A 23,050-nucleotide genomic window follows, 5' to 3' on the forward strand; every position below is an offset into this window, starting at 1 on the left:
TTGAAGATCACTTGGTTTTTCCTCCCCCAACCATCTCTGCCATTGCTAACTGCGAAAATCTTGGAAGTGGGGGTAACCAGAGCTACTTGCTTTGATGTCTGGGACTGGTTTCCTTTCAAAGAGAACATGAAAATATAGTATCCCTCTTCCACCAATCATTCTCCTATAGCATTCCTTTCCTACCTTTCTTGCTATATACCCAAAGCAGTACTGGTCTGACTCTCCTGTTAGTGGCAGGCATCTTGCAAGCCTAGAGCTCCAGCCAGTGGAAATGGAAATGCACTGCCAATAGGATAATTCATGTTGTATGATCTATGGCTTTAGGACATCTGAAAATAATTTCTACTTCCACACGTTAAATGGCAGAGAAGTGAGGAACTGGCACATGCCAAATGTGCTAGGCAACCATGTTCTCGACAGTTAATTCTCTTGTGAGTGGGAGAACCAGCTAACTGTACGTACTGCATTACAAATGTGATTAAAAAGTGGTCTGCCCAAAGAATTTGGGGAGCCACTCTGTCCCTTCAGAAATGGCCCATCTGACACAGACTCACCCACAAACTCCATTCAGAAGAATACACTAGGGGCTCGAGTATTCTACTGCAAATACACACTGAGTAAGTGGACAGGCTTTCCAGTTAGGAATAAATGTGCACTAATGCATTCTTAATCTAAACAAGGTGCTGTCATGGTCTGTTAATGCATTTTTTTGGATTAAATTAAATCTCAACTTTTTTTTAAGGGTATGGCTTTTTCCACCCCAAACATAGACCTTTTAAGAGCCACATCAGCCCTGATTATGGGGATCCTAACATTTGACTACTACATATTGTGGCTTCAGATGAGCTGCTGAAATAGCCAGTGCTTATATTTTAGTCTCAGGTTTCTCTTTTTATATGCACTTTTGCTAATGATATAGCCAATATAGCTTTATACATAGAGCTCATAGCGCTTTGGAGAACTCTGGAAAGCCAAGGAATAACCAGGAGTAGCATCCTCCCAATGGATTGTGAAGCTGAGGGACAAAGCTTTGCAAGTGTTTCTAAAAGGATGACTCAATTCAAAGGATGAGCTAAAGATGAATGGACAATTATCTGGCTAGCTGGCATGTGATGTCATCAGGGATGTTGAATGCTAACCAGCCATACTTAGCATATGACAGCTAAACTATTTGTATAAAAAGCCCATGATGAAAATAAAACCCATTACAATATCGTGGGCAAAGAACCGAAGAAACTAGTCAAAGTTTTATACAGCATCCATTTTTAAAGTGAGCCCCTCACTTCCTTTTCTTCCGTCTCTCTCAGTAAGGGCGTTTTGGCTTTTTGATCTTCTGTCCAGCGCAGTGACAAGGCATGTGATTGGTAAGTGTTGCTGCTGAGAAACGGGCCCAGTAGTTCACTAAGTAGCATAATCACCACACTTGGCTTTTAAGTGCTGACATAGTGTGTATCTGCTAACTTGGCTTCACCTTTGACAGAGGAGTGTCACACATACTGCGTGGGGCTGAATTCAGTGTTCTGGGACCCCAGTGGCTTGTAACTCTCCTGCTTCTGCCTATAATAATCCAGGTTAGCAAAAGGATTAAATACATTACAGGGGCATTAGAACTATCAATGACTAGTCTTGGAAAGCCCAGGCTTCTGTGAAGCTGCGAGTGCATTGGTGTGGATGGCTGTGTGTGTCACCACTACAGAACTCTCAGGTCATACTGTACAAACTCCGTGAAATGTCATACAGGCATCAGTTTGCTCTTCAGTAGTAATGCACTGAATAAATCAATATCAAAGATGATTTGCAAATGACACTGGTACACGCTCACCACAGTAGCAGTGGCTGCTGCAGTAGTTCAACAGCGAACTTGCTTGCAGTGTATTTGCCAAATTCCTGTGACCTGCAGGCTTTGGGAATGTTCCTTTCAATAGTTTAACAAGGGTTGTTTTTTTAATCAAATCATGACACAGGCAACATTCCTGATGACATTTCTTTTCCTCAAGGGCAGTAGTTCCAGTTAGGACAGCCTGTGGCTTCCCAGTTCGGATTTCCTCTTTCTTGTTACTATCTGAATCCAGCATGTCATGATCTGCAGATACTGTACAGTGTGTGTCTCCAACTGATTGCCCTGTTCCCTGATTTTCATGCTGGCATACCCTGGGAGCAAGTTGTAAAGATTTGGTGCATTGCAGCATTTTGTCTCAGAGCTGGTATATGGAAGATGCATTTTTTTCTAAACTAGATTAACTGTGTACGGAGTGAGTGCACATACACTATATAATCTTAGCTGTGTAAGGTTCTTTCCAAATATTAAAGGATCTAGCCTCTTGGCTTTCCAAAATGCCCAAGTATTGAACAAGAACTGTGATTCCTGAGAGAAGGGTTTAAACACAGGCACTAATTTATCTTTTTTCTTAAATTGCTCTTTAGGGAAGAGAGATTTACAATCCAGCCAGTTTACACCCTATTAGACTCCTGGGAAAATAAATTGTTGTCAGTTCATGAATTACGGACGGCTGAATTTTTTCAAAGTTGCTGAGTGCCTGCAATTCCCATTGAGTTCAGTAGGAGATCGGGCTGCTCAGCACTTCTGAAAATCAAACAATGAGAGCAGGAACATCGAGGAAGAAACTTGTTTTCCAATATACATCTATTATCCTTTGTCACATAACAGACTAAAATGGATTCAGGAGAATACTCCTAATATCGCTTCCTCCATCCCAGCCATCAAAATACTTGTTTCTCCCCCTTTGAGAGAACTAGGAGATTCAGCCTACAGTAGAAGGAAGTAACTGGGGGACATGAAAGACTGCACAGAAGCAAAAATTTACTTTTCCTCTGAATTGTTTTTCATGCATAAGCTGGATACATTTGAAATATGATATGGTGCACATGTGAGACTTGACCAATTAACTTTTTATTGTATTCCACGGAGAAAATATCATCCCCTGTCTAAAACAGATTAATCTTAGCTTTCCTAGTCCCTCCTCATACACTCCTCTTGGCCCACTTTGCATTGTTACTAGTGATGCTGAAAGTTCTGTGTGTTTCCCAAGGGGTTTCTTGCTTAGCAATAGCAGGGATTCCTTAAGATCTCTGCATGGCTTATACATGAAAGAGAGTGTTTGCTGTGAGGCTGATGCATTTGATGAGAAAATGTTCTCTTGAGGTACTAAATTATATGTAAAGTGAAGACACCAGAAGAAAGTGGTAGAGGGAATAGCGCATTCCTTGTGAGCCGACTGGCTCAGGAACCTGCGTTAATTTTGATTACAGTGCTCCTGTAGAGTGAGCAGTTTTAAAAAAATGTCCCTGTAAAAACTTCACTGAGCATTCTGATCTCCATATAATGCAGTGGAGTTAATGACAGCCATGTTGCTAGGTGAGTCTCACTTTTTGTTCTTTTGTAGCTAAGGGTATGTCTACATGTGGAGCCGGGGGTGTGATTGCGCTAGTACTGAGTATGTAGCTGCTATGGGATGGGCTAGTCACCCCATGTATGTACCCAGATTCTCCTATGGGCATGTACTCAGGGAAGCTAACAGCTGGGTGACTGAAGCAGTGACATGATAACCATTCAGTTAATGCGAAAACACCCTCCCATTAACTCTTCTAGCTCATTCTGTATCATAAAGCAGCTTTAGGATACCTCAACAGTATAGGTTTGATTCACTAGTCATTTGACCTCTGAAAGACTCAAAGATGTCAGTCCACAAACAGGTTCTTTTTGGGGGGTGCTTGTAGATATGTAAAGATTCTACTCTTCAGTTCAGATTGGGGTGCAAAATAGATTTCAGTTCTTTTAGCTGTTAAAAGAGCAGTGGACAGTATGTAAAAATAAGCCGTCAGGAGCTACAAATCAGGACACTAAATCTTCCTGCTGTGATGCAGATGTGTTTAATCAAGATTGTCGAACTGCAATGAGAATTTCTATTGCATTTTCTCTTCTCTCTCCTCGTTTTGGGTTTGAACGGAATTTTTGTTTGACCAAATATGCCCAAGGGCTTGAGAAACCTGTCCTCTAACTACTACCTACTGGGGAAAGCACTCCTGACCACCTGAATTTCTAGCTGCTGGTATTGGCTGGCAAATCTCTCAACTGTAGCTAATGCTTTATATGTATTTAGAACTTGATTAGAAATATGAAATTATTTGGCCTCTGCAACGTAGGAAGATATTCCAGTATGATTGAGGAGTTTGGTATCTATTCACTAGTGGAAAATTGCTCAGTATTGTAGCTAGCTGTCATCTGGCCATTCTCTAGGTTGCCCTGAGACAAGTCTGATTTAATTATTTTTCACATGCAGTAGGATATTACAAGCCTTTGCACTATTTTCACAGTGCAACTTGTAAGGCTGATTCTCCCCTTGATGTCCATATGACTCTAACGCTAACGGGGAAGTTTTATGTACATGCATTGCACTGTCTCTATGGTGACCTCTTACAGAAAATGCTGGTTATTGGGAAGGCAGGTCCTTGAGCTCTTACTTCTCAGAGCAGCCCAAAGCAAAGCAGAACAGTGGCACCAGCTGCCTTCCTGCTATGTGATTATCTAACCCTTGTTTCAATGCCACTTTCAGAAGCCAGTTGGGTATTATCAGTGACTGACTGAGTGACTGGGCTGATTGTGTATTCCCAGCTTCGTCTTCCTAACGCATATCATTGATTACTAAAACTACATCTTCTTAATCTGGATGTTGGTTGACTCAGCTTATAGTTGTGCCACTGCGAACTTCACTAGGGTAAGTTTAACAATATAGGCTAATCTGTTTACCCTGCCAAACTTAAATGGCCAGGTCCGCATCTCTCAAAGGTGTTGGGAGTTTTGCCATGGCCTTCAGTGAGAGCAGGACTCCTGGGGAAATGATGCACCAAAATATTAAAAATTCTCTGCACGATATTTTAAAATTCTGCATATTTTATTTGTTAAAGTGCAATCTAATCCTGCTGGTTGCAATTATTTTGGTAACTTATTTAAACTACAGTACATGGAGGGAGAATGAGGAGCATGAGAGAAAATTCACAACCCCCCTCTGTCTAATAGTAATGGAGCTAGTATTGACCCGTTTACTTCTACTTATTAGTCAACAACTATATGCAGCCATATGCCACATCATGGGCAACTGAAGAGCAAGTGTGGGCTGTGGACTCAATCTCAAGATTTATATTGGCTACTGACCATCTCCAGAAAGGTCAGTAGCAAACAGTTCATGGAGCACATTTTGATAGGAATTGTTTTCGGTCCAAAAATTTAGATCAGTTCTAATCACTGAAGCACCATAAGCATTTATAAGGCCATACTGTCCTTTACACTACTTCAGCCATGTAAAAGAGCCTAAAATTTTTTACACCTATTTTAAACTCCTGGGGGAATTCATGAAGAACAACGGGAACAATTCATTAAGCAGGCAGGCTGCTATGTTCTGCTCTTGTCTGAGGGGATGGCGCCTGCCCCACCCCTATCTCCTGAGAAACACCCCAAAGCCCTACCCCTCCACACTGAGCATTGCTGCAGGAGTGAGCAAGAAGGACAGTGTCTGTCTGTCTCTCTCTCAGATGCATGACTACCCAGCCTCCCCATCACCCGCTCCAGTGGTGATATACATCTCTACTGGCTGCTCTGGGCACCCAAACTGACCTACTGCACTGCTGAGGTGGAGTGCATAACTGCTACTGACAGTGAATTAAAGGGAAGCTGCAAGAGTCATTTTTCTGCGAGGAAGCAAAGAAATCTGCGCGGGCCATGATTCTGCACACATGCAGCGACACAGAATTTCCCCAGCTGTAGAGCAGGATTGTGCCCCCAATAGGCAGTACATGACTTCTGGAGTTAGTAGCCCACAACATCTTCAGTAGGAATAAAATTTGCCTCATGCAGTGTGTTATGTTCAGTTACTTCAGTAAGAGTAATCTATGTCTTTCTCATGCCGTCAGCTTTGACTATATACCTTGTTAAAATAGAATGCTTACTGTCTTGTTTTTATTGTATAGTCAGCATTCAAATAAACCAGTGTAGAGTGATGGAGCTAAACTGCAAGCTTGCAGTAATCAATGCAATGGAGTTATACCAGGGCTGAATTTTACCTACTGCAGATAATGGAGGGGAGACTATCCTGCTGGAAAGGCAGGAGGGGCGTGGGATTATTTGCATTGAGCTTGTCAGGAGGCTAATTTTAGCATCGTCAAGAAGGAGCAAGATTGCTCCATTTGATTTCCCCACCCTCCCATCTAGCAGGCAGGATTCTGAAGGAAGACCATGATGACAGAGAGGCTAAACAATGGGAAGGCCTATCTCAGGCTCAAGACTGGTGCAGGTTAGGTGGGAAAGATTAATTTTGGTTTCCTTGCCACCTTTGGACCAATGGAAAGAGAATACCAGCCCCCCCAACACCTACTCAAGCACCTCTGCCATTGCACGGAGGTTTTTTGGTTCTGGTGTAAAGTCTTTGCCCCCACCCTAGGCCTTGCCAACCCTCTCCCTCTCCTTTTCCCCCCTGGGATTTGGGCTCTTTAGTTTTAAAACTCACTGTGGCCTCTTTATCCTCTTCCCCCCACTTTGTTTCTGCTCCTCTGTGGCCCTCCCTAATGTTCTCCATAGCTGTTGGTTCAGTTGTCTGTATTGCTCCAGCGAGATCATCTCCATGACAGCAGAGAATTGCTTCTCTTTAAATCTGACCGTAACCTTCCATTTTTCTCCTTAGCACGTGATTGACAATTTCTCCAGCATGTTGTGACACTGTGTATGAAGGATGCGCTATAAAAACAAATTGTTACCTTTTTCATAAAATCGATAGGCTCCATTATGAATACACAAAAGCTACAGGAGAGGTTTTTCAGTTACAAGCTGGCGCCTGCCCCAAGCTTAGGTTATAACATGCATACCAGCCCCTCTATGCAAACAAGTTCTATAATGCGGTGCTACAATGGCTTGGTTTCTCAGTCCCCTTAAACAAACACATTATCAATACTTTTTTCAAAAAGATAGGGGGCAATACCCTGGAAAAACTAAATTCTCTCTTTCTTCCCCCACTCCCACGATAGCTAATTGCTGCCATGCTGGAGGTGACAGTTCAGACAAGGGGTGGCCATTTTGTGGCTCTGGAGCCACCTGCGGCTCTTCAGAAGTTAATATGCGGCTCCTTGTATAGGCACCGACTCCAGGGCTGGAGCTACAGGCGCCAACTTTCCAATGTGCCGGACTGCTTGCTGCTCAACCCCTGGCTCTGCCACAGGCCCTGTCCCCCACTCCACCCCTTCCTGCCCCCTCCCCTGAGCCTGCAGTGCCCTCGCTCCTTCCCCCCACAGCCTCCTGCATGCCATGAAACAGCTGATCGGCAGGGCTGCCAGTGGGGGGGGAGCACTGGGAGTGGGGGGGGGGAGCTGACGGGAGGCTGCTGACGTCTTACTGTGACTCTTTTGCAATGTACATTGGTAAATTCTGGCTCCTCAGGCTCAGGTTGGCCACCCCAGGTTCAGACTATATAGTCTACAGCAAGGTGGCTATATCCGACAGAGACATGGAACCTCTCTAGTGGGACAGCTGAAGGACAGCATAACAGAACGAGAGACGACTATTCTACTGCTGGAAAGGCAAGGAGGGGCGTGGGATTATTGCAGGCCTACCAGATGGGAGGGCGGGGGAATCAAACGGAGTGATCGTTTAACACCTACCCTCTTGACCATGCTAACATTAGCCTCCTGACAAGCTCAATGCAAAAAGAGTCAGTTAAACAATACATGGGACTGGCCACAAGACTGAGAGGTTTATTTGAACAGAAATGGGGTCTCTGCATGCAAGGTCAGACCCATAATGAGCTCCTGGCCTTGTTCTAATGTCCTCATTTTAAAGCAGTTTTGCAGTTTGAATTTCCCATTTCCAGGGAAGGTTAAAAAAAACCCCACTGTTAGCTGTGGACTGGCCAATCTCTTGTAAAGCCTGGAAGTGACTCAGCCGTGGTACAGTTTAAAAGCTAACCCTCAAGCTCTCACTCGCTCACTCAGCCTAGCTTCCGCTCTGCAGGAAGAAATCTGCAAGCTTAAAAAAAACTCTCTCAACTTCATGGCATAGCTATGCAAAGTATTGGCCTCTTCATCCCTTGGGAAAAGCCCAATGGAGAGGCCTCCCATAGCATGAAGCTGTAGCCAAAGTGGAGGGAGTGCAGAGAACAGCAGCAGCGATTATGGGGCGAGAGGGAATTGGCCTCTGATGGAAGATTAAAAGAATTAAAGCTGTGGAGGTTTGGGTAAGTAATCACTAAAGGGAACCGAGACGGAGCTGCAATGCTTGGATGGCATAAACAGCAAGCAGTGAGGGGAATTAATTGGGGTGGTCCAAGGCCCTAGAATGCAGAATAATGAGATGAAATAGAGAAAAGGGAAAATTAAATGTTAGCTGCTTTCTACCAGTGAGATCTGCCAGTCTGCAGAACAGTTTCCCTGGTGAAACAGAAATCTCTCTTGCTTCGGGTAATTAGTACTTGACTGGACAACTTGCTACTAACTATATGCTAGGGAGCAATCCCACACTGGCCGTGGGCTGGACTAGATGCCTGATTCAGTCATTCCCATCGCTAATTACTGTGTCTTTTAAAAATATCAGATCCACTGTTTTACTATCAAACCCTATTTCTGTCTCTCATGCACACATGGCATCAGCTCAGCTGCCACCTAGAAAGACATCGCTTTGAGGAAGGAAAGTGATGCTTGCAGCACGGGTTCTCTAATCTGTATTCCTGATAAGTAAGGGACTGTAACTGCTGCTGCAAAAGCTAACCAGAAATAGCTGCTGGGACTTAATGATTCTAGAATGCCTGCCTATTGTCATAAATCACAGCAGCCTTATGGGAGGCTACACAGCCAAGCCTGGCATGGTCTTACAGCGATCTGGAAAATAGCTGCAGATTTTTTAATTCAGTCTTTTACATTAGGATGGAAAGTTCTAAGATGGACAGAGACCTCTGCAGTCTAAAATGGATTTGTTCCTAAAGCTTAGATGTGTTTTCAATATGAGGCTTGGGACAGAGTTCTTCCTGTCTATGCTGTCCCTTTAAAATCACACCCGCTGTTAGCCTGTTTTATTTGCAGCACTGACAGCATGTGGAGTGTGTGAAGTAGACAAGCTCCGGGGAGCTGAAATGTGAATGTGACTCCTAAGTAATCCATTGAAATCAACTGGTTTCAATCTAGTTCACAGCATGAAAACGGCCAGCACAATTGTGCTTGAGGGTCAGACCCATTTTTAGGAGCATCCTTGACTAAGGACTGAATGGGATGCAGGGACTGAGCTATCATTCTCAGGACTTGTTTACTGGACCTGAGAGATTTTGGTTGGAAAGCTTAGATGCTACACAAGCAGAGGGTCTATCCACCCAGGGCTGGCAACCCGGTACCTTTCACTTGCCCTCGAGTCTCATGTTAAAAAACAGGCTGTTTCTCTGCTGTTAACCTACATGCCACTGCCATTGCTTCATACCAAGGGCCGCCTTCTTGCTCAAGCAACCTTTCACTGTAAGATTTTCCTTGCAGCCTGCCATTAGCGGCCCTGTGTCCCCTTGGAGCGTTCTTCATGGTAATGACTATAATGCATCATCTTACCCCTGTGCTGAGACATTTGGAAGAAATCAATTTCTCCAAATCTTCCATTTACCCTGAATGGCCCAGTGACCTGAGCGTAATGGCGGTGCTATAACAAATGACTGCTTGTTGCATAGCTAAGCAGACACAACTCTGCAAAATTCAGTCTTTGGGGCCGCTGTCATAACAAATGCGCTGTCCAGTTAGAAATTACCTCTATCTTGAAACCCACTTGGGAGGCTCAAAGCAGCTGGATAAGCTGAGGATCCTCTGCTTCAAGAAGAACCCATGAGGGGCACACAGGAGAGCTGTTTCCCAGTTGCGATCCCAGAAGATTTAAAATCCTATGAAGGCCATTACCTCCCCTTTGCTTTGCTGTGTCTTAGCTGCAGTGCTTAATACGCAAACAAGTAAACAGGAGAGGGGCTGATTAGTTCATAACAGCCAGCCTTCTCAAGGTTTACATATTAGCATAATAATTAGTGCCCCAGAAGCCCTGGAGAGGATATAGTCTTTAAAAAATATACTGGAATGTAACAAGAGAAATTGATAGTGTATTGAATATTAGCACTTACCACACCATCTGCTTTTAGCATACCACTGTGTGTTCAGCCTTATAAAGTCATGTTCACTTCCACCGCTTCGCTTATCCCTGCCCACGGTTTAACGCTTGTAGTCTCACAGCCTGGGGAAAGAAGGCCAGGACCCCTGGCCTCACTGTGGTATGCCATCACTCCTCACCTGAAGCCACACAGCACGTATAGGTGGAAACACTATGTTATGTAGAATTAATTTATGAGTAACGCCCAACAGGCCTGGTGGAGTTCGGAGTCCCTCTGTGTTTTTAAGTTTTAAATCCTGATTTCCAAGGGCTCTGTGACTTGGCTGATATAGGTCAGCCATCAAAACAATGACAATGCCAACCTTCTGCCAGGACTTTACAAAGCATTTTGACTTTGCGTCAATGTGACCTGTTCTGACATTGGAGGAAAGCAACAGCAGTTCCGTTCACATCTCGTCCAGTCTGAAACGGCTTCAAGCGTCCGCCTTATGATAGCCAAAAAGCACCAGAGTCAGAGTTACGGCTGCCAATGCTATCCCTAATCAACCCTGTTCTGCCTCTGAATCACAGCCCCTCTCTGAGACCCCAGTATGCTTAGAGATCCCTGAATGGCAAGCCAGAGGAGAACAGGTGGTCACACACACGGGATTGACCAAATTCATCCCTGGGATAACTCCGCTGAAGCCTGTTACACCAGGGATTCATTTGGCTCACAGCAGTAGAATTTTCTTGGCCTCCTGAATGTTGTTATTTCTGTGAAGGTGGCAGGATTTTCACTACTTCTGTAAGAGGATATGATGTACACGCAAAGCATGATTCATTCACTGCTCCAGCAAGGTCCTGCTGGGCAGGTAGAGCAGTGGTTCTCAACCTATTTCCTATTGTGGGCCGCATATGCAGCCCGCAGTGTGCTATGTGGGCCACATCCGATGCTACCCGTATGGCCCTATGTCACATGGGCCGCAGCTATGTGCTGATTGGGCCGCAAGTGGCCTGTGGACTGCAGCTTGAGAACCACTGTGCTAGAGCGACAGCCCTGCAGACAAGATGCCTTTCTTCATCCACCGAACTGATGCCACAGGGGCAGTGCATTTCCAACGTTCTTCTTGGTGCCCTGACCTGGAGGGGCCTTTTCCGAAGACAGCAAGGGTGTTTGCTCTCCCTGGCACTGCCACGCTTAGCTTCTCCTCTAAGGGTGCCAAGAATTTCCTTGGCTTTTGTCAGCTTGTCAGATCTGAAATAGATCTTAAAATAGCCACTTCTTATATTTTTTTAGTGAATTCATTTGACTGTGACAGGGAGGCCCATTCGTGCCAGCTGACAAAGGGTTCACTGTTCTTTGCAAGCAAGTCCTGTTGCAGACCTGACACACTCAGGGCACCTCATATGCTGCTTTCATGGTATTTATCCATAAAGGGTGAGGTCTCTACTGAAAGCTTGTAACTTATCAGTACTCATAATCATTGCGAGATGTGTGTATGGGTAATATTTAAGGAGTAACGTAACTGTATTGAAAATTATGTCCTTATGGTCTCGGAGTGAAAGTGAGTCATCACAGAATAATTGTCTTGGTGATGTGTCTCAGCGATGCCCCATTCATGAAGAGGGAGTTGTCACCCCTCTCAGGTTAGCCAATTACGTAACATCCACAATTGTCCACCTTTGCACCAGCCCAGAACAGTCAACAGAAAACCTGGAAATGAAATGGACGATACGGCAGCGTGGGGATCACCTGAACTGTGAATCAAGTATTGATTCAGTATATCACCGGGTGGAGAAAGACACCCTGGATCCATTTACTGAGAAGGTGACGAGTGGGGCTGCTTCATGAATGATTGATCTTAGCTCCGTAGGGCCAGCAAATGTTGCGAACGCCTGAACTTTGGGGTAAGAATCTTCTCTCTTAGACAGGAAAAGTGCCTATTCAGTGTAGGCCCTAGTCCATGTTTATGATTTTGTTTGGTATTTCGCCATTTGTTTCCATCACTTGCACTTGTTTCTATCTAAATCTGTAATTTTGTTTGATTGTTATCAAACTCAAGTGCTGTGTGTGATACAGGAGTGGTGGGCTACTGTAAAACTGGTAACTTGAGTTTGATTACAAAAAACAAAAGGAAAATTTACTTAAGAAAAAATTACAGATTTAAATAGAAACAAGTGTGAGTGATGGAAACAAATGGCTAACTACCAAACAAAACGATAAACATGAACTAGGGCCTACACTTGGTAACTTGGGGTCAGCTGTTACTTTGGGAATGGTGGATCTGGGATTTCTATGGGTATTCAGTGATCAGGGCTCGATGTCCCTTCAAAGTGTCCCCCTGGGACTTGGGAGCCAAGGCAGGGCTGGTGTAGCCAAGAGGAGAGTGCTTGAGCTGGTTGTATTAGTGAGCTAACACCCAGCTGGCACAGGCAAGATCCCCCTTGCACAGGAGGCAGGTGCCAACAAGCTAACTCACAGCCCTGAGCATGCCCTGAGGAGCATCACATTCACACACATGGTCCCCCGGCCAGATGCCTACCCTTGTGGCAGCTGCCTGTATGTTGGGAAGCAAGAAAACTCTTGCAAAGATGATTTTCCCCAGGACAAGCAAATGACAGAAATGCTGTATGTACCCCACTGTGTGAGTTCCCTTCAAGGAAAGAGGAGATACTCAGTTTTCTAGCTAGGGAAGTCTCCAAGACCCAGATTCTGATACTTGTTACTCCTTGAGCAGGTGCACTGGAGGTGAAAGGAGTCTATGGCTGATGTATGGTGCTCTTCCTGGTCAGAAGGGGTATTTAACGAGTGGGGGTTGCAGAATCTGTCCCTGCAATAGCTATACAACCCACAAGCACCCCTGCTATGCACACAATGGCACAAAAAGGTATTAGGGCTATCGATTAATCACAGTTAACTCACATGATTAACTCAGAAAAATTAATCACTATGAATTGCAGTTTTAATTGCACTGTTAAAAAATAGAATGCCAATTGAAATGTATTATTTTGGATGTTTTTCTACATTTTCATATATATTGTGTTGTAATTGAAATCAGAGTATATTATTTTTTATTACAAATATTTGCACTGTAAAACTGATAAAAGAAACAATGTTTTTCAATTCACCACATTGTTTTGTTTTGGAGTGCAGTTATGTAACAAAATAAATCTACATTTGTAAATAGCACTTTCACAACAAAGAGATTGCACTGCAGTACTTGTATGAGGTGAATTGAAAAATACTATATCTTTTGGGTTTTTTACAGTGCAAATAATTACAAAAAATAAATATAAAGTTAGCACTGTGCACTTTGTATTCTGTTATAATTGAAATCAATATATTTGAAAACGTAGAAAACATTCAAAATATTTCAATTGTATTCTATTATTGTTTAACAGTGCGATTAATCAGTTTTAATCGCTTGACAGCCCTAAAATAGTATTCTATTATTGTTCGACAGCACGATTAATCATGTGATTAATTTTTTTAATTGCACAATTAATCATGATTAATTTTTTTAATCTCTTGACAGCCCTAAAACTTATATATTTGTCTCCACTTGTAGCTAGGAGAAACTAATTCACATTTCCCAAGGCTGCTACAGGAGATGATGGAAACTGGCAAAATCAGCTGTGCAGTGCCCCAGAACAATGATGGTATGAAGCTGGGCAGGCAGATCTGGCAACATATACAGGTCTGTCGCATCTTACGTGCATTTAACATGCGCAATTTCAGCTTTACGTGGTCGGCAAAAACAAAAAGAGAAAAATAACAATTTTAATACGGTACCTGTAGTGTGGGCGATTCTGCCTGCCATTCAACTCAATGTAATTTTGACTATACGCGGTTTTCACTCTACGTGCTAATGGCGGAACAGAACCCCCGCGTAAGATGAGACTCACCTATACTCCCTGAGCCTGATGCCTTTTGGCCTCTTATCTCCGATGTCCATGTGCTTGATACCACACTAACAGAGAAGGTGGCACGGCCTCTGCCCCTGCTTGCCAGAAGAATTTTCTTACTCAGGGTGGTCAGGGGATTTCTCACTTGCCTGTTCAGCACTGAGCAAAAGAGAGGAAGACACAGTCTCTGTCCTAGTGTGTTTACAATCTGATTTAGGCTAGAGGGGATCTAACCATCCATGTCTGAACCAGGGCAGGCCGCTACCCTGCAAGTGAGTAAGACGCTGTACAGGAAGGGCCAACGGTCTATCATGTCCAGTGTCCCACCTTCTGGGGCAGTCTCAAGACCTGGAGCACTTGCTTCAGCATATCTGCATACCCTGCCCAATGCTCAGTCTGCTGAAGTGGGATGTACTCCCTGAACTCAGATGGGCAGCAGCATCTGCCTTACAGCCTGAAGAGGAAAGAAGGTGCAGTGGTTAGAGCAGTAATCTGGGAACCCACATTTAGTGCTGTGCACTGCCACAGTCACCCTGTGTAGCATTGGGCTCTCTGTGCCTTAGTGCCCCTTTGGGCAATGGGGACAACAGCAACGCCAAGGCAACTCCAGCGGCTCTGCTGGCTACAGCCGTAGAGTGTGGAAAAAGGTGGGCTCTGAGAGGCATCAGAGGTAAAAACCAACCCCTTGAACTCCACCCGGAAACCAACAGGGAATCAATAGAGATTACGGTGCTGGAGAGATGCTCTGGGTGTCAAATTGATGCTATGTAAGGTATTTCTCTCACCCAATGGTCAATCTTTACAGCGCTACACTAGTCCAGTTCAGACAGCTGGCCTCTACCTCCCAAGAGACACCCCCACTGGCAGTTTCTCCTCAGTCATGGGTAACAACTTGTGTCACTTCCTCTGCTCTTACACAGTTACAGACTATTGTCTCTCCCCTCAAGGGGCCCCCTCTTCAGAAAACAATGCTGGGGTTCATTTGTCTTTGTAAGTGGCTGGTCCAGCCCCTGCAGGAAGTGCTGTGGATTGTTCTCAGCGCTGGTTGAGTTAGCCCTGAAACCCCATCTCACCTCAGGCGAACAGGTTGCTTCAACTGTTTCGCACCCTAATAGTCCACATTTTGCAGCTCTCTTACACTAGTTCCCACTCAAACCTCTGGCAGTAACCATGGCACTCAGCCAGTGCATAGCTTTCAGCAGAAGCCACGCGAAACAGCGAGAGGAGGGCTGGACACAGGTAACATACCTGCCGGAGTATGTCTGGGTCAGGGGTTCTCAACCTTTCTCTTTCGGAATCCTGCCCCCTCCCCCTATGCTATAAAAAATCCACAGCCCACCTGTGCCACAACAACTGGTTTTCTGCATGTGAAAGCCAGGGCTGACATTAGGGGGCAGCAAGCAGGGCACTTGCCTGGGGACCCCACGAAGCTAAGTGGCTCAGGCTTTGGGGGCTCTGGGCTGCAGTCCTGTGCTGTGGGGCACTGGCTTTCTGCCCTGGGCTGTAGCACGTCTAACACCAGCCCTGCTTGGCAGCCCCCCTGAAACCTGTCTGCGGCCCCTCTCCCAGACCCCTGCCTGGGAAGCAATGGGCCGGGTCACATTCACCATGTTCAGCCCCCGAGTGACAGGGACTCGACGGTCAGTGGATGTGGCCCCCCCTCTTCCCAACCAGGCCTGGACTGTCACCACGTGCGCCCCCCCCCCCACCGCGGGATCGTGATGGTCCCCGCGTGCGCCCCCCACGCGTGTCCCTGACCCCGCCGCCCGCTGAGCCGCCCCCGAGCGCCCCGGGCTCCGCATCCCTGCGGCGGGAGCGGGAGGCGGAGAGACGCGCCGGGCGGAGCGGAGCGGGGCTGGGCCGAGGCCCGTGCGGGGAGCGGGGCGAGCCTGGCGGACCGGAGCCTGCGGGTGAGTGGGGGAGCGGGCCGGGGCCGGGGCCGGGGCGGGGGGCTTTGCCCGGCACATCGCTCCGCCCCGGGCCCGGGCGGGAGTGGCGAGGTGCGAGCAGCCCGGCCGTGCCGCGCGGGGCCCCCGGGGGAAATCCCCCCTCGCTGCCGGCGAGCCCCGGCGCCGCAGGACCAGGCTCCCAGGGGCGGCCTGGGGGCCGCGATCCGCTCTAGCGGCGCCGGGAGAGGCTGGGGCAGGCAGGCGCCCTCCCCAGGGGCGCAGTGAGATGCCCAGATAAGTCCCTGCGCCCCGCCCCAGCCGCTGCAGATGCCTGGAGAAGAGGGAGACACGAGGTTGCCTGTGGGGGTGCGGGGGAAGTTGCCTTTAAAGGGGAGAAACTCCTCCAGCGGGATGCTTCGCAGGCTGCGTCTGTCACCCAGGAGAAGACAGGAGCCAGGCCCTCTCCGCTTTGCCACCTCGGCTTCCTTAATAGGGGCAGCCCCAATTCCTGTCTCGAAATTCCTGCCATGTTACACCCTCCCGCCCTCCAGAAAGCTCTTTCAGGCCCCTGGGTTTCAGTGATGTTAGAAACAAAAAACCAGGCGTGCGCCTGCAGCCATTGTCGCTGTTTCTGCCTTGCAAATACTGGTCGCTTTTTGGCAATGCCTCTTTGGAAGGAAGGATGGTTTTGTGGTTAAGAAACTGGATTGGGACACATGGGGACTTGGGTTTTATTCCCGGCAGGGATTGTCTCTTATTCTGTGTATGTACAGAACCTAGCACAATGCGGCCCTGGGCTCAGCCGCGCCCATTAGGCTCTGCTGCAAACAACAATCATAACAGCTTGGGACACATGGGATTTTTACATGTTGCAAAGCTTGTGTTATTGTGGATGCTGGCCATGCACAGAACATACCCCCTTGTCATTTGATTAGGAGAATGTTGCTGCTAGCAGGGGCTGGGACAGTGTCAGACTTCTTTGGGTTTACATTTTCCACGCTCTTTTGTTTAAAAATGTATGTACATACTCAGAGAAAGCGGAAGAGGAGAACGTTTGCCTTGCGAAGTAAGTGACCAGAATGTACAAAAGGTGCAGAATCAAATGTTGCCCCATAGCTTCAGCAATATTTGATGAAGTGACTATAATCATAGTAATAAAATGACAATGACGTCTTCAATTAAAAAAAAAGACTCATGAAGGCAGATAAAGCTGCTTATTAAATCATCTTTGACTGCAGAGTGGTTATCCCACCTGTAACAAAGAATGCGTTTCTGAAGTTACTAGACTTGCTGGCTACTGATTAAAGAGAAGTCAGTAATTCTATTAAACTCATTAAAATAAATAATGGGGGGGCAGGAAAGAGCTTGTTATAGAAACAGATTTTACTGTACACCAGATCTACACATTTCACAGTTCTTCCAGTAATAATGTCGAGCATATTCTAAAACCCCTTCGGTGCTTTTTATTTATGCATGAACTTTCTCCCTGCCAGCCGTGTTTGATCACGAGGACGATAGAATAATGAATATAGTTGAATGAATAATCATTTCCATGGCAGCAGATTGCAGGATGGTGAACAGAAGGTGTTTTAACTCAGGACGCAAACAGTTGGTTAATGGAAAAGCTAGTTCTGAGTCTTGAGACTTAATATCCTTTGTGGCATGCTGTGTCTGTTGTTACCCTGCTGCAAGAGTACCCAAGGTTGTTGCTGATTGCACTGCAGTACTGTACTGCAGTAGCTAGCGATGTGATAAAGAGAGCTGCCCAGGATGGTAATGTATAGCTCAGAAGGGAGACAGAAGGGAGTTCATGAAGCAAAGCTGCATTCAAGTGCTGGCCCAGTCTTCAGTTTCCTCTGTAAGGAAGTTACCTCAATATTTCATTCATGTAGGGATACTCTCTGCATGCGTCATGTTTAGTTAGAATTCTTTTGCCCCATTCTGATTTGAAGCCAGCCTGCCCGAAGCAACTTGTGTCTTTGTATCTTTGGAAATAACATTCCATCCTTGCCAACACCCACCACCTTTTTCCTTACCAAGGAAGGAAGAAAGCCAATGTCAGTAATTAGGGAGAGAAATTGACTAGCTTGCACAGTTTCTGATTACTTTTATCCTTTCACCAAGTGAGCGCAGCTCCTTGATAGTGTTTTCTGTGGCAGAGGCAGGGTAGGGTTTTAAATTCAATTGAATCCTGTTAACATCAGTTTCTCAGCAGCAGAGCTGTGTTCTAAAATAATTAGTCTGGGATGGCATTGCTTATTGCAGTAACTTCTTGAGGCCTCCCCGGAGAGGGGGGGACCCTTGTGCGCTGGTGCTGTACATAAACAGCAAGAGACAGTCTCTCCGCCAAAGAGCTTACAATGTAAATAGGCGAAGTGGAAGTATTGCTATTTGCATCTTGCAGATGGGAAACTGAGGCACAAAGAAATTGCCTTGCCCAAGGTCCCACAGGGAATTTTGTGGAAGCGCCAGATATTGAACCCAGACTTCCAGAGTCCCAGTCAGTGCCTTACCCCCAGGCCTCCTCTCACTAGTGTAGGGGTCTATGAGGCTAGCATGCCTCACTACCACCCTATTATTATTTTATTATTACTTACCCTACTATAGTGCCTAGGGGCCCTAGGCATAGACCAGGCCCTATTGTGCTAGGTGCTGTACAAACTCAGAACAAAAAGATGGTCCCTGCCCCAAGGGGATTACAATCTAAGTAGCATCTAGAAGAGAACAGACTCTTGCCACGTTCTGCTCTCAGATATGCTGGATTCTCTGTACCATGAAGTCTTTACATTAAGATTTGAGGGCTTCACACCCCCCTTTCATAGTTACACCAGTAACTCAGCCAGAAATTATGGGCCTTTACCGGAGTGGGTGGATGAGGTTTTGTGGCCTGTGATGTGCAGGGAGGTCAGACTAGATGAGCATGATGATCCCTTCTGGCCTTAAAGTCTCTGAGTCTATGATGTAAATCCCTAGTAACTCACTGGAAGTCAGTGGGCTTATTCCTTTTGACACTAGTGCATAAGAGAAGAGAATTGGTGCCTCCTTTCTTTTGTCTCATACCGATACATTACCGTCAGCCGTTTGTTGCCCAGGCTGAGGATGTGTTGATAAAGGATGCTGCTGTGTTTTTAAACTTTGCTGCCTTAATGAGCTTGTTTGTGGCAGGTTTGCTAATAGGGGATTATATATTTTAGAAATGTCTGCTGTAGGGACTATGTCCCTGGACAATTGGCGGTGGCAGTCTTCACTAGTAAAGAAACATACCGTTTGTGTACTGTAATCCACGCTTGCTCACCCCCACCCACCTTGTTCCTTATAAACACACACACAATTTGCACTGTACTCTTTGCAGGGTTACAGAACAGCCTTTACTTTATTATTTAAAGTGTCTGTTATTCCCCTCAGCAGTTGCTGATATTTGAGGAATAAAGGCATGTCCGGACAGCCCAGGCAGGATTTAAAATACAAGGTAGGAGAGAAGATAAGCAGCAGTGGAGCAATAGAGATAATTAGCACATACACAGAGCTTTCATAGACTGTGAGTCTGTATGACCAATTCTCCTTTGGCCCTCACCAAGCCTGGGTAACCTCCTCACACCCAGTGCTACAAATCCCAGCACCCAACATCAGCCATGTGTTTTTGGTTTTTTTCCTGGCTACAGTCTCATAGAATCATAGAAGTGTAGGACTGGAAGGGACCTCGGGAGGTCATCTCGTCCTGTCCCCTTCACTCAAGGCAGGACTACGCAATAACTAGACCATCCCTGACAGGTGTTTGTCTAACCTGCTCTTAAAAATCGCCAATGATGGGGATTCCAAAACCTCCCTAGACAATTTGTACCAGTGCTTAACCGTGACAGGAAACTTTTCCTAATGTCCAATCTAAACCTCCCTTGCTGCAATGTAGCCCATTGCTTCTTGTCCTATCCTCAGAGGTTAACAAGAACAATTTTTCTCTCTTCTCCTTTTATGTACAGTAACTCCTCGCTTAACGTTGTAGTTCTGTGCCTGAAAAATGCGACTTTAAGTGAAACGATGTTAAGCGAATCCAATTTCCCTGTAAGAATTAATGTAAATATGAGGGTTAGGTTCCAGGGAAATTTTTTTCACCAGACAAAAAACTATATATTATATAGACATACACACAGTATACATTTTAAACAAACAATTTAATCCTGTTCACAGCTATGATGATTGTGACGCTTGGTTGAGGTGGTGAAGTCACAGGGTGGAAGAGGGAGGGATATTTCCCAGGGAATGCCTTGCTGCTGAATGATGAGCTAGCACTTGGTTGAGCCCTCAGAGGTTAACACATTGTTGCTAACGTAACCTCTCATCAAGGCAGCGTGAACAGGAGGGAGGGGAGACAGCATAGCAGACAGAGACAGACACACACCTTGTGTGTGGGAGAGGGAGAGAGATGCACACTGCCCTTTAAGTAAGCTGACCCACTCTTAAGTGCACTGTCTTTTTAAGTGGATCAGGAAGTTGAGACAGCAGCTGCTGCCCCAAGCTCTCTCTGTCTCTCTCCGTCCATGTCCCCTCCCTGCTCTCTATGGAGAAGGGGTAAGTGGGGTGCACGAGCAGAGGGGAGGGGTACACCCTGACATTTGCCCCCCCTTCCCCTTCTGCACAGCAAACAGGAGTCTCTGGGAGTATCTGCAAGGCAGAGGGCAGGAGCAGCACATGGCAGTGGGAGGAGGGACAGCTCAACTGCCTTGATAGCCTGCTGGGCGTCTGCAGCACAGGGAACTTAGGGGAGCGGGGAGCTGATAAGGGGGGCTGATGGTCCACCCTGGTTCCAAGCCCCCACCAGCTAGCTGCAACGGGCTGCTCTTCCTGCAAGCAGTGGACAAAGCAGGCGGCTGCCAAACAACGTTAGAAGGAAGCACTGCACAACTCTAAACGAGCATGTTCCCCAACTGATCAGCAACTTTAAGTGAGGAGTTACTGTACTTGAAAACTGTTATCTGTCCCCCCCTCAGTCTTTTCTTCTGCTGACTAAACAAACCCAATTCTTTCAATCTTCCCTCATAGGTCATGTTTTCTAGACCTTTAATCATTTTTGTTGCTCTCCCCTGAACTTTCTCCAATTTGTCCACATCTTTGCTGAAATGTGGCACCCAGAACTGGATACAATACTCCAGTTGAGGCCTTATCAGTGCAGACTAGAGCGGAAGAATTACTTCTTGTGTCTTGCTTACAACTCTCCTGCTAATACATCCTAGAACAGGGTTTCCCAAACAGGAGTCAACGCTTATGTAGGGAAAGCCCCTGGTGGGCCAGGCCGGTGTATTTACCTGCCCCGTCTGCAGGTCCGGCCAGTCGGGGCTCCCACTGGCCATGGTTTGCTGCTCCGGGCCAACGGGGGCTGCTGAAGCAGTGGCCAGTAAGTCCCTCAGCCCACGCCGCTTCCAGCAGCTACCATTGGCCCGGAGCAGCGATCCGCGGCCAATGGGAGCCGCGATCGGCTGGACCTGCGGGCGGGGCAGGTAAACACACCGGCCTGGCCTGCCAGGGTTTTCCCTACACAAGCGGCGACCCCTGTTTGAGAAACCCTGTCCTAGAATGATGTTTGCTTTTTTTTTGCAACAGTGTTACACTTTTGACTCATATTTAGCTTGCAATCAACTATAACCCCCATATCCCTCTCTGCCGTACTCCTTTCTAGGCAGTCATTTCCCATTGTGTATGTGTGCAATTGATTGTTCCTTCCTAAGTAGAGTACTTTGCATTTGTTCATATTTAATTTCATTCTATTTACTTCAGACCATTTCTCCAATTTGTCCAGATCATTTTTATCCTATCCTCCAAAGCACTTATAACCCTTCCTAGATTGGTAGGATCTGCAAATTTTATAAGTGTGTTCTCTATGCCATTATCTAAATCAGGGGTCAGCAACCTTTCAGAAGTGCTGTGCCAAGTCTTCATTTATTCACTCTAATTTAAGGTTTCTCGTGCCAGTAATACATTTTAACATTTTTAGAAGGTCTCTTTCTATAAGTCTATAATATATAACTAAACTATTGTTGTATGTAAAATAAATAAGGTTTTTAAAATGTTTAAGAAGCTTAATTTAAAACTAAATTAAAATGCAGAGCTCCCCGGACCAGTGGCCAGGACCCGGACAGCGTGGGTGCCACTGAAAATCAGCTCGCATGCCACCTTTGACACATGTGCCATAGGTTGCCTACCCCTGATCTAAATCATTGATGAAGTTTTTGAACAGAACCAGATCCAGGACTGACTCTTTCAGGACATTGATGTGTCCTTCCAGCATGACTGTGAACCACTGATAACTACTCTCTGGGAAATTTTCCAACCAGTTATGCACCTATCTCATAGTAGCTCTATCTAGGCTCTATTTACCTAGTTTATGTATGAGAAGGTCATGAAAGACAGTATCAAAAGCCTTACTGAAGTCAAGATATACCACATCTACCACTTCCTCCCATCCATAAAACTTGTTACCCTGTCAAAGGAAGCTATTAGGTTGATTTGACACAATTTTTCTTGACAAATCCCTGCTGAGTGCTATCACCCTATGATTTTCTAGATATTTGCAAATTGATTGCCTAGTTCTTTGCTCCATTATCTTTCCAGGTACTGAAATTAAGCTGACTGGTCTGTAATTCCCCTTTGTATAGATGGGCACTAGATTTGTCATCTTCCAGTCCTTTAGAATCTCTCCTGGCTTCCATGAGTTTTCAAAGATAATCGCTAATAGATCAGCTGTCTCCTCAGTCAGCTCCTTGAGTATTCTAGGATGTATTTCATCAGGCCTTGGCCACTTGAAGACATCTAACTTGCTTAAGTAATTTTTAACTTGTTCTTTCCCTATTTTAGCCTCTGAACCTACCTCATTTTCACTGATATTCACTATGTTAGACATCTAATTGTTACTAAACTTTTTGGTAAAAACTGAAACAACAATGTCATTTGGTTCTTCTACCGTTTTCTGTTATTGTCTTTCTCGCCTCATTGAGTAAAGGACCTACCCTTTCCTTGGTCTTCCTCTTGCTTCTAATATTTGTGTGGAAAGTTTTATTGATACCCTCTATGTCTCTAACTAGTTTAATCTCCTTTTGTGCATTGGCCTTTCTAATTTTGTCCCTACATACTTGTGTTAGTTGTTTCTATTCATCCT

The 23,050-nt window shown here is 45.7% G+C and overlaps 1 protein-coding gene across 2 annotated transcripts in view; it reads left to right on the forward strand.

Moving 5' to 3' along the window:
• The first annotated feature begins 8,031 nt into the window (after positions 1 to 8,031).
• The window catches only part of NCS1 (neuronal calcium sensor 1), a 110,493-nt gene continuing 95,474 nt past the window's right edge, over positions 8,032 to 23,050 (forward strand). The window contains exon 1 of one of the 2 annotated variants that reach the window (XM_030535789.1): positions 8,032 to 8,237. The gene's annotated coding sequence lies outside the window, so the exon portion shown is untranslated. Of the gene's footprint in view, positions 8,238 to 15,869; positions 15,925 to 23,050 lie in introns of those variants that run through there. The other variant, XM_030535788.1, reaches the window with a different exon arrangement.

The sequence above is a fragment of the Gopherus evgoodei genome, chromosome 16 (genome assembly GCF_007399415.2).
Source record: "Gopherus evgoodei ecotype Sinaloan lineage chromosome 16, rGopEvg1_v1.p, whole genome shotgun sequence".
Classification (NCBI taxonomy): Eukaryota; Metazoa; Chordata; order Testudines; family Testudinidae; genus Gopherus; species Gopherus evgoodei.